At 41.2% G+C, this 14595-nt stretch overlaps 1 pseudogene; it reads left to right on the top strand.

The window, feature by feature from the left end:
* Nucleotides 1-384: 384 nt before the first annotated feature.
* On the top strand, nucleotides 385-502 carry LOC124607610 (annotated as a pseudogene).
* The last annotated feature ends 14093 nt before the right edge of the window (nucleotides 503-14595 follow it).

Here is a 14595-nt window from a genome sequence, read left to right as displayed (position 1 = left end):
TTCACGCGAGTGTTTTTTTGTGGTCTTCAGTCCGAACACTGGTTAGGTGTAGCTCTCCCAGCTGGTCTGTCTCCTGAAAGCCTTATCATTACTGCAGTAATATTGCAGATTTTAACAAGCTTACTACATTCATTCCTTGACCTCCGTCTATAATTTTTCCACTACGCTTCCCTCCATCACCAAACTGAGAATCCTTGATGTATTCTGTCAGCCGATACATTTTTTCACTATAGTTCCGTCACAAGTTTCTTGTTTCCTCAATTCGATTCAGTTATTCGATCTGGCCACTTTACCTTCAGCATTCTTCTACAGCATCTGATTTCAAAAGTGAGTATTCTCTTCTTATCTGAATTGTTCACCATTCACTCATTTCCTACATTTAATGGCAGCGGCCTTGCCGCATTGGATACACCGGTTCCCGTGAGATCACCGAAGTTAAGCGCTGTCGGGCGAGGCCGGCACTTGGATGGGTGACCATCCAGGTCGCCATGCGCTGTTGCCATTTTTCGGGGTGCACTCAGCCTCGTGATGCCAATTGAGGAGCTACTCTACCGAATAGTAGCGGCTTCGGTCAAGAATACCATCATAACGACCGGGAGAGCGCTTTGCTGACCCCACGCCCCTCATATCCGCATCCTCCAATGAGGATGACGCGGCGGTCGGATGGTACCGGTGGGCCACTCGTGGCCTGAAGAAGGGGTACTACTTTCAGTGTCATTCCTAGTCAAAATCTGTTCTATTGCCCTTGCTTTATTTTCGTTGGTGTTAATATTATAATCTTTTCCTTCCATTTTCAATAACTGCCAGCAACCGTTAAAAGCTTGGTTTCAGATGAAACACTGCTTAAACAGAGTTGGAAAGTATTTTTAATAGGTAACTCTTTTTACTCTATGGATCAATATCTGAAGAGGGACTGTTACACTATCTTAAAAAAATTCTGTTTTATTTCAGTTTTGACAGCACTTGGTCACAACAATCAAGATTAGGTATTTCCTGTATGATACATTTATTAAAAGTGTATAGCTATGTTTCATTCTGACAGTACATTAACTCTGTAAATATTAGCAGTTCCAGTTTAGCGTAATGTATTCACTTATTTTGTCAGTCTCCTGACAAATGATCAGGGTAGTGAGTATTATATACAAATGATTCATGATTTTTATGTTATACTTTCTGACCCACGAGGATCATCTCATTTCCGGGTCTATGGAACGAAAACTAAAACTAACTGGCCATTCCGATTAACTGCTCTTCCAAGTCGCTGTCCCTAACAACTAGTATCTCATCGGCAAACAACTCACATTTAATTTCTTCTCTCGGCATTTAAATCCTCTCTCCCAAACTCCCCTTTGCTCTTTTGCTGCTTGCCGGCTGGAGTGGCCGAGCGGTTCTAGGAGCTACAGTCTGGAGCCGCGTGACCGCTACAGTCGCAGGTTCGAATCCTGCCTCAGGCATGGATGTGTGTGATGTCCTTAGGTTAGTTAGGTTTAAGTAGTTCTAAGTTGTAGGGGACTGATGACCTCAGAAGTTAAGTCCCAGAGCCATTTGAACCTTTTTTTTTTTTTTTTTTTTTTTTTTTTTTTTTTGCTCGGTATACATGTTGATTAATATCGGCAAAAAGCTACACCCCGTCTCAATCCCTTCTCAATCACATCTTCCCTTTCTTATTCTTCAACACTTACAGCTGTAGCATGGTTGCTGTGCAAGTTATAGATAACCTTTCGCCCTTGCATTTTATCACTGGAACCTTCAGAAGCTCGCATTCCCGCCAACAATGGCAATAGCTTTCTCTAAATCTACAAATTCTACAAATGAAGCTTCAGCTTTCTTTAATCTAAGATAAGTCGTAGGTTCAATATTGCCTTGCTTTAGTATTCGTAACTTTGTTGACGAAGTCACTATCTTCAGTATCGATAGTGTCCAACACAAATGAAAGACAGGTTGGTTAGATTACTTTGCGATAATGTCAAGCTCAGGCAAGTTTTCACAATTTTTTGTTTCGAAATATATTTGCCACTGTGAGCTAATGTGAAGGGATTTGTGATAAATGTCAAGGGTGTCGATAAATTTGAAAATTAATGATACCGTATGTATCACGGGGTTGCGCAGTCATGAAGTCCAGTTTTATTAGTGAGATTGTTTTGATTAATACTGGTTCTAAGCTGCTACTCAGCTGATTTTGTGGGTATTAGCAATGCTATCTGAGGCCTTCTAAATCTATATTTTCCAATTATGTAAACCATAGGCTTATTTTTTCTACTTCTCGATCGGTGTTCTTTATTTGAAAATTACCGATTTCGGGAAACGTCTTCACATGAGTGTAAGGTGTCGTAATAGAGTTATTAGCTCACTCAGTGTTATATAGTAAACTGATAGTTCCATTGCGACAGGGTACTATGAAACATAGATGACATTCAAATAAATAAACAGAGATAGACAGACAGAAAAATAAACCTATTCTGCATAAACTAAAGTCGTGGGTAACGAAGTTACGACGAATTTGTTCATTTATGCATTTATGTGTAGGTTTTGTAGAAAGAACGTAGTCTGGTGTAGGTTCACCAGTTCAAAAATGCATTCCGTGCCCTTTAATGTTGATAAGAACCACCTAGGCTTTTTTTGAGGTCAGCGGTCTTCTGACTGGTTTGATGCGGCTCACCGCGAATTCCTCTCCTGTGCCAACCTCTTCAACTCAGAGTAGCACTTGCAACCTACGTGCTCAATTATTTGCTGGATGTATTCCTATCTCTGTCTTCCTCTACAGTTTTTGTCCCCTGGAGCTCCCTCTAGTACCATGGAAGTCATTCCCTGCTACCTTAACAGATCCCGTATCATCCTGTCCCTTTTCCCTCACAGTGTTTTCCACGTGTTCCTTTCCTCTCCGATTCTGCGCAGGACGACCTCTTTCCTTACCTTGTCAGTCCAACTAATTTTCAACATTCGTCTGTAGCACCACATCTCAAACGTTTAGATTGTCTTCGCTTCCAGTTTTCCCACAGCCCATGTTTCACTACCATGCAATGCTGTGCTCCAGACGAACATTGTCAGAAGTTTCTTCCTGAGATTAAGGCCTTTGTTTGATACTACTAGAGTTGTATCGACAAGGAATGCCCTTTTTGCTAATCCTGATGTTAAGTTTTTCGCTGTTCTCATTTCTGCTACTTCTCATTACTTTCGTCTTTATGCGATTTACTCTCAATTCGTATTCTGTACTCATTCCATTCAGCAGATCATGTAATTCTTTTAGACTTTCAGTCAGGATAGCAATGTCTTCAGCGAATCGTATCATTGATACCCTTTCACCATGAATTTTAATTCCAGTCCTGAAGCTTTCTCTTATATTCAGTATTGCTTCTTCGATCTACAGACTGTACAGTAGGGGCGAAAGACTACATCCGGGTCTACACCCTTTTTGATCAGAATATTTCGTTCTTCGTCGTCCACTCTTGCTGTTCTGCATATTGTATACTACCCGCCTCTCCCTATAGCTTGCCCCCAATTTTCGAATGTCTTGCACCATTTTACATTGTCGAATGCTTTTTCCTGGTTGACAAATCCTATGATCGTGTGTTGATTTTTCTTTAGTCCTGCTTCCATTAGCAACCGCAAATTCAGAATTGCCTGTCGGGTGCCTTTACATTTTCTAAAGCGTAACTGATCATCGTTTAACATATCCTCAATTTTATTTTCCATTCTTTTGTATATTATCCTGGTTAGCTACTTGGATGCAGGAGCTGTAAGCTGATTGTGCTATAGTTCTCGCACTTGTCAGCGCTTGCAGTCTTCGGACTTGTGTGGATGATGTTTATCGGAAAGTCAAATGAAATGTCGCCAATTCATACATCCTACACACCAACGTGAATAGCCGTTTCGTTGCCACATCCCCCAATGACTTTAGAAATTATGATGGAATGTTATCTACCACTTCTCACTTATCTGATCTCAAGTCCTCCATAGCTCTCGTAAATTCTGATTTAATACTGGATTCCCTACCTCTTCTAAATCTGTTTCAGACAAATCTTCCCCTTCATCGAGTCCTTCAATGTACTCTCTCCACCTATCCGCTCTCTCCTCTGCATTGAACAGTGGAATTCCCGTTGCAGTCTTTATGCTACAACCGTTGCTTTTGATGTCACCAAAGGTTGTTTTGCCTTTACTATATGCTGAGTCAGCCCTTCCGACAGTATTTCTTTTCTGATTTCGCAACATTTTTCGTCTTAGCTTTCCTGCACTTCCTATTTATGTCATCATCCGATCTTTTCCAAGTATACCGCCTCCTCTTGTAAGTCTTCAACGAGTTTTCGCTATTACTAGCTGAAATTTATTACAGAACTCAGTTAGTCTTTCCTCTCCCTCACTCCTTGTCCCAAGCCCATATTCTCCTCTAACCTTGTATTCTGCTCTTCCCCTACAACAATATTACAGTCTCCCATGACTATAAGCTTTTCATCTCATTTTGTATACTGTATTACCCACTCAATATCCTCATGTATTTTCCTTTCCTCTTCATCTTCAGCTTGCGATGTCGGCTTCATTAAGGTACGCAAATTATGCCACGAGTGGTATTGCTCACCAAATATCATTAGGTGACTGAACACAACACAAATTTCGTTAAAAGCTATATTACCTTACACGTGCTATACAGCTCACACTGCCGAGGGTCTTCGTAAAAATTTTCACATAAATGTAGGGATACCATGACCCATTGAGCCTAATCGTCTACATAACGTTCATGGGAGATTCTGGAACATGAGGCACACACAAACTCCACTGATGGCCTGGCAGAAGCACACCGAGCAATGAGTGCACGGAACATGCCATACTGTGCTCACCAGAATGTCCAGTCGGAGTCGACCGAAGGTAGAGGTTGACACGTAGATATTCTGCTTGGAACGTGTAGATGCGGTATATTGACCATAGAATATTGTATTCCTTATAAATGAAAATGGTTCAAATGGCTCTGAGCACTATGGGACTTAACATCTATGGTCATCAGTCCCCTAGAACTTAGAACTAATTAAACCTAACTAACCTAAGGACAGCACACAACACCCAGCCATCACGAGGCAGAGAAAATCCCTGACCCCGCCGGGAATCGAACCCGGGAACCCGGGCGTGGGAAGCGAGAACGCTACCGCACTACCACGAGATGCGGGCATAAATGAAAATGGTGCAATCAGATACAGAAATGACATTCGAGTGTAATAGACAGCATAAAGTTAATCAAACAATGGAGAAAATGAATGCAAACAGCACGAACACTTACGTACAATTATAAAGTAATAAGATTCCAGTAAAACGAAATTCTGTCTCAGGTAGAACAGTAAATTAATAATTAGAAAAAAACGGTTGTCACAGGTGGATGTAAAAAAAATTAAATCATAACATTACATATGTAAGACATCTGAATTACCTGATGTTGACGAAACATAATTTAGTAAGGATGAGATTGTCTTTATTAAGATTTTCTAAATTGCCCTCTCACGAAACTGGTGGCTGTATCCAACAAAGCGTACGAATATTTACATCACTGGAATTGCTTTAAAGACTGACCAATTACACGTACGTGTCACGCGTGGTTAGGAACCCGTCAGCCACACTGAACAGAGCTTTTGTCCATGTTGATTTATAACCTAAAATTATCCGCATAGTAACTTTGAAATACAAATTAATAATCTGCTCTATGGAGCCGGGGCCATGTTGCCGTGTAGCCCCTCAGCCCCCGGGTAGGACTTAGGACTGCCTCTGGGTACGAGATGAGGAAGAGCTACGTTGTATGCTGGAACAGCGTTGTTGTGAAAGGCGGGGGCGCATTTGTTCTCACGTAACTTTGTAAACACCGTTAGGCGCGCTAATAGAATTTCCGCTCGCTCTCTGTTAGCATACAAACTCAACTTTTGCTGCTAAAAGAGTGTCCTAGCGGCAGACATTTACACCTGTAACTCGGCCGCTACGTACCGTTCGATTAATTTGTTCCTCAAAACACGCTCTACAGCTTTTAAAAGTTTGACACTACCATAATGTAAAAAAAGGGAAAAATAGTCTTCCAAGTTAGAGACAAAGTAAGAACAAGAAATGGAAAAAATGACTTACAAGTTACAGACAAAATTAGAACAGGAAGTATAAGTGTTTTGACAAATTAGCTTACTGTGGAAATAATTTTTTGTATCTTAGAACAATTCAGTCATTTGCTAGCGTAGTGACACATGGGAGGATAGCACATTATTACCATACGACGCTGTGTATATTTGATCCAAATTAATACCTAGCCGGTCTAAAACGTTTTGACACCCGATTAATACAAATTAGAGAAAAGCAAAGAGGGTGGTTTTATTGCTTCAGGTGTTCTTCGTAGTCTGCGCCCGTTTGAGTAAAATGCATTGAACGGTTCGTAAAACTTGAGAAACTGTCGGAAAAGTCCTTCTTTGGAACGTTGTTCAACCCTTGGGTCACACTGGCTCGAATCTGTCACGTTGTGAAAACGTTGAACTTTCGTATGAATTTCTGCACTTTGTTGATTTGGGGTTGATGCAAAAATAGAACTGTCTGCGTTTCGCATTTCGGTCGAACCTCAGATATCCAAGAGTCATTGTTTTGTTCGGTAGTCGAGATGTGTGGGACTAATTCTGCACACATTTATTTCTTCTTCAAAATATGCTGGAGAATGTCAGGACACTTTACTTAGAGATGTTGGTCAGTTGTGATTAGTGCCACAAGAGCGCTGACACATGATGGCCGCACGCCCACAACCTAATACTACATCTCACAACCGAAAGAGTCGAATGCATATATGCACATCTAGTGCTTACAGCTGCTACCTGAAGCTGGCATCAAAGTCACAGCACTGTCGATATTTGTACGCCAGGAATAAAATTAGTGTTGGAACATTTTTGGATGGGCCGTGTGGTGCTAACAAACCTCTCGGTTATCTGTATACTGTATTTATTTGCATTATTCCGCATTTAGCTTGCATTTTAAATTTTACTAGGTGTAAATATAAATGATGTGCCAATATTTTGGAGAAAATTTCCATATGGAGTCATTATTTTGTCATTCTCACTCGAATGTAGTTTTTCTTTGTCATAGTTGGTTCAAATGGTTTAACTGGCTCTGAGCACTATGGGACTTAACATCTGAGGTCATCAGTCCCCTAGAGCATAGAACTACTTAAACCTAAATGACGTAAGGACATCACACCCATCCATGCTCGAGGCCGAATTCGAACCTGCGACCGTAGCGGTCGCGCGGTTCTAGACTGAAGCGCCTAGAACCGCTCTGCCACAACGGCCGGCTTTTGTCATAGTTATGCATACCATTATCTCCTATGAATTAATGCATACCAACTAATGTGTATTCAAAGTATCTAAGCACAGTAGATCAAGAAAATACCTTATGTCAGTTGTGACCGGTAGGTTAAGAATTATTAAGCTAGGATCTTAAATTTAATGTCTCCTCAGAAAACTGAAATAGGTTTTTACTAAAACTAAACAATTACTTTATATCAAAAATAGGAAGTGTATGACATCCTGACTTTGACAAGATTGGAATGTTAATAGAGGCACTGTTTAATACTGAAACAGAAATATATGAGTTATCTCTCAAAACAATTGCTTAAAGTAACATCATAACTTACTAGTTATAACAACAAAACGTATGCGATAATATCCCACAACAACACAGCGGTGGACTGCAACACTTCAGAGGGTCCGAAAAATTCAGCCACGTTAAACATATGTAGAAACCAGTCAAATGTGCACTGTGAAAAACGAATGCAGTATTTCTACAGATGCTGCAGTGGCTCTGCCCAGATGGTTATTAACATTTACTCTAGAAATCTGAATGAAATGTAAGTATGTTTCATTTGTAAGAAGAAATCTCTAAATGCAAAACAAGTAGATTTTGATTTGAAACGCAAATGGAAATTATCAGCAGAATGCGATGAGTCACACTAATCGATGAAGTTTACTCCTAGCTAGAAACACAACACCTGGGATAAAATTTAGTGTCGTCTCAGAAATAGTGAGACACAGGGTACCACTTTGTGTAAAAAGGTCTGTTGTCCAGAATTCATCACATATCCTACTGAATAAAAGGAGTCTTAGGAACACTGCAGTGTAGGCTAGAAGGGTCGTACGTCCCACGTTGATTTCTGTGGTTACTTCAGGCAGTGTTTATTTGTCAACTAACAATAACAACTCTACGCCAACGCCGCTGCTCTCGGTCGTTAAGTGAAGGCCGTCAGCCTATGAAACGTCCCCTAAGAACAATTATACAAGACTGTGCTTAAACTGACACACAATATTTTTAGCGCAACGCAATCTGACTATCAAAGATCCCTGCAAAAGAATGGCTCTGAGTAACATTAAACTATACCTTTCACAAATCACTTACCTCACAAAAATCTTCATTACTCGAACTACTGCAATACAGCGAGCGCCACTACTGCCAGCTAAATAAAAGATTCAAACTACGGAAGGCACTAACTACTGATAGGCATAGTTAGCAAATGAAAGATTTAAATAGAGAACAAACAATATATTTACCTTACTAGTCATAAAATATATAGCAGTTCATGACAAATTACAAAACTCCGCCTTCTCTCTCCCCACATCCACCACTGCTGGCGGCTCACCTCCAACTGCGCAACGCTACGCGCTGTTAACATCCAGCTGCCTAACACTACAATGGCGAGTATTACAACAATGCAAAGCAGCCACAGACTGTACACAGCACAGCCAGTGATTTTCATACAGAGGTGGCGTTACCAATAAGAAAACCTAAACAGCCTACTTACAAGCCACTGCGTTGTCCGTGGTCAGCGGTAATGGCTACAATTTTGTGTTCTCAGCACAGTTCTGACACTGTGAATCTCGGAATACTAAATTCCCTTATGATTTTCAAAAGTCCCAGGAGTCCAATTCCAAATACCACTCTGCATTGAAAGTGTTGAATCCCGTCGTGCGGCCATAATTACGTCGGAAACCTGAAGCACCTGAGTACAAATGACAGCTGCGCCAATGCATTGCCCTTTTATACTTTGTGTGCGCGATGCTGCCGCCAATATGTACATGTGCATATCGTAATCCCGTGACCTGTCACCGCCATGTAAGCGTTATACTGACGTATATGTAAACGTATTAAGCCAATTAAAGCTTTGTGAAGACCCGAATCGCGTCTCGCCGTAAACAGAGCTACGGAGAAAGTGGCTCTCTGTTGTATTTCTTCAAATAATTCAAAACACAGCCACGGAGATCAGCCAAGTTTCAGGAATGTCTTCGACATGCAGCGAGAATTTAAGACAAATCAGAAATGTATGATACGTGGCCGGCCGGAGTGGCCGTGCGGTTCTAGGCGTTACAGTCTGGAACCGAGCGACCGCTACGGTCGCAGGTTCGAATCCTGCCTCGGGCATGGATGTATGTGATGTCCGTAGGTTAGTTAGGTTTAATTAGTTCTAAGTTCTAGGCGACTGATGACCTCAGAAGTTAAGTCGCATAGTGCTCAGAGCCATTTGAACCATTTGTATGATGCGTAAACACCATGTTTCATTAGTGGCTTTTGCAGATATAGTGACTAACGCATGCAGAAACTTTTTCATATATTCGAAATAAAATTATGTATTTGCATATTACAAGAGATGAATCATAAACACCAAGAGTCAATAGTGGCCGGCAGCTGTGGCCTAGCCGTTCTACGCGCTTCAGTCCGGAACCGTGCTGCTGCTACGGTCGCAGGTTCGAATCCTGCCTCGGGCATGTATGTATGTGATGTCCTTAGGTTAGTTAGGTTTAAGTAGTTCTAAGTCTAGGGTACTGATGACCTCAGATTTTAAGTCCCATAGTGCTTATACCCAGTTAATAGTGATAATGTCGGATGAGATCAATAAAGAAATTCTACGTACCAAGAAAGGACATGTGCCAAGAAATGAAGGTGTTTCAACAGCAACGAGTTGTCGGAAATACGCAATTCTAAAGGAACATATGTATTCCTGTAACTTAGCAGAACTGGAACGATGTTTCGGTATATGTGCTCACAATAAATCGATGAAATTCAAGAAAAGAGGTGCTACCGCTTCAAAAAATCGCTGGATTTTAATCATGCAAAGGAAAAGGCTGGAATTTAACATGTAACATTTTCAGGTCATAAACGTTATTAGGTGGGAAGGGGGGGAGGGGGGGTGATGGACAGAGCAATACACACACGAGGGCGTACAGAAGAGCGATGCCTCTGACGTTTTTATTCTGAAAACTCTTCAGACTTTTTGAACAAAACAAGCTTTATTAACAGTCTACTTCTTATTCTACACGTCTACTTATTTGCATTCCTCTGATCCGAAAGGACTCCGAATTGTACCGTGAAAATTAGCGATGTGTAACGCAACTATGTAGATGCGTGAGAAACTGCGTGCTGTAATGGAGTTTCAGATTCGAAGAGCTCGTCTACACTTGGAGCGCCCTCTCCTTCAGCATGACAATGCCAGACCACTCTCGAGCTCAGCAGAGATCTGACACCTTGGGTTCACTGCCATTGCTTGCCCTCCATACAGTCCCGACTTGGAACCATCCGATTTTCATGTTTCCAAAACATAAGGATGACCTTCCAGGATCTCACTTTGACAGTGATGAAGCGGTAGAAGCAGAGATGAGGTTGTGGTTGCGTCAACTAAGTCAAACGTTTCGCAGTGACGGTATCAAAAACCTATTCTGTCGTTGGTAGAAATGTGTTCGTCGTCAGGGTGACTACGTTGACGAAAAAAGCCACGAAAAACCTATATTTATGAAGTTAATAACGGTCGTTTTATTTACAAGAATTTAAGAATTTCCACGTGAAAAATTCGAAGGATTATATTTCAGAAAGCCCTCTTGTACTGTCGAGCTGCAACAGATTTTTAAAATATTGCTTTTTTAAATCATTTTGATGATCTTCGTGGTAACAGTCGTCGAGTAAAAGAGTGTTCATTCAAGCTATCTTAATATAATGAATTGTTTACACATAATGTAAAGGAGGAAATAATCCAAACAATTTTAGACTATTCATACTACTATTTCACCTTTGAAAATTGGTGGAAACGTTGAATTTAAATCGCCTATCGCTGTAATTGACCCTTTACTTGTATCTCAGCAATCTACATTTCGGCCTGGAGAAAGCTGTACCAGACGGCTGTTGAGTCACTCACAGTTTATAGAAGATAGATTAGAAGCTGGTTAGGTGACAGGAATGGTATTTGTCAGCTTTCCAGTAGCTTATGACAATGTCTGTCACCAGCTACTACTAGCCAAGGTCTACAACCTGACCAAGAATTTTAGCCTAACTAAGCTCACCGACACTTTTTGCAGACTCGTAAGTTCTTCGTCGACATTCAAGAAAATCGCAGCCAACGGAGACAACAGAAAATTTGTACAACATATACACGAATGAGCAACCCACAGCACTTGGATGCCGACGACCTTGCTCTAGCCACCCAGAGCACGGATACTGAACCAGCAGAGAATTAGTTTAAACAACTATCCACATACTACACCGCAAACCAACTTAAACCAAATCCCACAAAGACACAAGAGTGTGCCTTCCATTTTAGAAACAGTTAAACTAGACGCCAATTACAGATGGAATGGTCAAGTGTCGAACTTGCTTACTGTGAGGCCCTCTTTTATGTAGGAGCGACACTTAACTGACTTCTTAGATCCAAGAACCACTGCATGAACTGCAAGGTAAAAATTTCAACCGGGTACAGTCTTCCACGGAAACTGGCCAGATCACAGTGGGGTAGCCAACCTGAAACTCTGTACTGGAACTATGCTAATCTGCGGCAGAGTGTGATTTCCCTGCTTGGTATAGTTCAACATATGCCAAACATGTATACGTAGCTCTCAGAGACACCTGCAGAATCATAACAGGTTGTTTGAAATCCACTCTTATCGAATGGATTTACCATCTCGCAGGAACAGCACCATCTTCTCTTCAAGTGAGGAAAGTGTAAAGTGGACCAGCAGAGTACACATCCTCTGTCTGGGGATGAGCCACACTCGCAGCGACTGAAGCGGAGGAGTAGTTTCCTTAGAACCACTGATCGAAAAACTAAGTTGCGAGTATGCAGGGCTATGATCTACCGTCAACATGGTTGGAAAAAATCCGCGAATTCTACTTTCTGGTTATGATGAGAAATTGACGACTTGGAAATCCCTGAACAAACTGATATTTGAAGCTGACAGATGTTACTTTGGCAAGATAGTGGTACAAGGATCAAGATGATATTCAGTGTGACTGTGAAGAAGACCAGACGGTTGATTACGTGCTTCAATGTCGACTGTGACCAGGCTCCTGCACAGAAGATGAATTTCGTCAAGGAACAGAAAATGCACGGGACGTGATCAAGTCTCGGCCAAAAGGAATGTAGCCATAACTGTGCATAATACCTACGTTTCTGATATGATAATAAACAAAATAATTAAGTAACTACCTTGCTCTGGAACCTTTTGAAATATCCTGTTTAATAAGTGTACACTTATCTCTTTTATATATTAAGTGGCACTACAACGAATTATAACTGTCTACTGACGTATAGCCTATCCGTCTAGCTTGGGAATCAAGAAAGTAAAACAGTCGTTAGTACATCGTATGGATTCACAAGGAACACCCTTGAACGCAAGGTCAGAAGTTCAGTCTCTAGGAAGGTTCATTTGAAAGTGTTGTGTTAACAGTTATGACAGAAAAAATACTAGCTACTAATAACTCAACATGTGCTCAACAGAGAGATAGAAAATGAGCGTCCGGGAGATTTAGAGATCAACTGTATATGGGATGTATGTATTTCATTTCACAAGAAATACTCAAAAACAAATCATTAACTTACCCATCAACACCGAATGAAAACTGCTGCGTCGCAGTGATCACAAAGGTACGTACCAGCAAGATCGAAGGCAGGATGTTCAACTAGGTGTCCACTCTTAAGGAATACATGTAGAGTCATACTGGTGTAACGAGGTGATGAGAAGTGGTGGAATGTGATGGCATGTAACCGAGTACGAAACATGTTGCAGTGGAGCTTATCGTGAAAGGTCTATCCCTTAAAGCGTAGCTGCAGATAGTGCGATAACATGTTTTACAGGCATATGTCCAGGCATATGTCCATTATTAACCGAGTACGAAACATGTTGCAGTGGAGCTTATCGTGAAAGGTCTATCCCTTAAAGCGTAGCTGCAGATAGTGCGATAACATGTTTTACAGGCATATGTCCATTAGTTCCAACGGGTATGATTTTCAATGTTACTCACTTTTCAGGAGGGATCGTTTGCTCTAAAGAAGTCTGATTGTTATACGCAGACTAGGAGCAAGCAAAAGAAGAAGATATTTTTATAAATATCGAAACCTTGGTCAAGGGCTCAATAAACATTAGGTTTGCAACGGTTGGCTGATTTTTTTCTAACTCCTCATATTTTAACAGTTGACGAATCGCAGCTATGTTTAACATTTTGGAAAGCATGTTATTTTGCCCAGTTATTGGGCAAAAGCAAAGCCCATACAATGTTTGAGATTCTCGTACGCCGCTTTTCCCACTCTCGCTCGCTGTCCCGTAAATATTCCCTACTGCCCTTGCAATTCCACGCACACGAAAAACAATCATACGACGCGGAGCACTTCCCAGTTCCTGCAGCACAACAAAGAACTTTCCATTTAATTTACCATCTAGATTAACAGTCGGCATAATTGTACACGAATGCGTTAAGGCATTGATGTTAGTTGATGTTGATAGCCGGCCGGAGTGGCCGTACGATTCTAGGCGCTGCAGTGTGGAACCGAGCGAGCGCTACGGTCGCAGGTTCGAATCCTGCCTCGGGCATGGATGTGTGTGATGTCCTTAGTTTAGTTAGGTTTAATTAGTTCTAAGTTCAAGGCGACTGATGACCTCAGAAGCTAAGTCGCATAGTGCTCAGAGCCATTTGAACCATTTGATGTTGATATCTTTGCACATTTAGTTTCCGGGATTCCTGTCACATGCATTTTCTCTTCAAATCCAGATGGGTCAGAGCTGAAAACATATTCTTTACTGAACAATGGGATAAGTTTGTTTATCTTGTCTAAAAATTTTCAGGTCGATTCCGCAGTTTACTTTGCATCGTCGAGTTGATGCTTTGCTTGAAATTTCCTTACTTTCCGTCTTCACATCCCGTAAAACTGTAATCTGTGGTGCGCACAATTTGATGTGCATAGCGTAGTAGGTTACTACCATGCACATCCTATAAATTGTATCAAGCGTCACTGAAACATGGTAAAATCAGTTTTTGTAACAAGTGTACCCTGTCCTCCCTTCAATACCGGTAATTTCTCTTATGCACTACACGATCATATCGCTGCTGACTTATTCGAAACCTGTTCATAATGTTTTTCTTACTATGGTGCGGATGATCTTCCTCGGAGGTAATTATGTTTAGTACTGGCTCCTTGGACAACGATTATCCGTTACTAATCTTCACTGGAGATGGGATATGTGGATGGCCCGGATGATGAACTACGTGGCTCTAAAACTGTTCAAATATCACTTTCACTTGTTAAAACGTATCGTCGTCGTTTTACTCGTCTTGTACATTCTCCGC

Source organism: Schistocerca americana, chromosome 3, assembly GCF_021461395.2.
Source record: "Schistocerca americana isolate TAMUIC-IGC-003095 chromosome 3, iqSchAmer2.1, whole genome shotgun sequence".
NCBI classification, from domain to species: Eukaryota; Metazoa; Arthropoda; class Insecta; order Orthoptera; family Acrididae; genus Schistocerca; species Schistocerca americana.
This window is presented reverse-complemented; position numbering and strand designations above follow the sequence as displayed.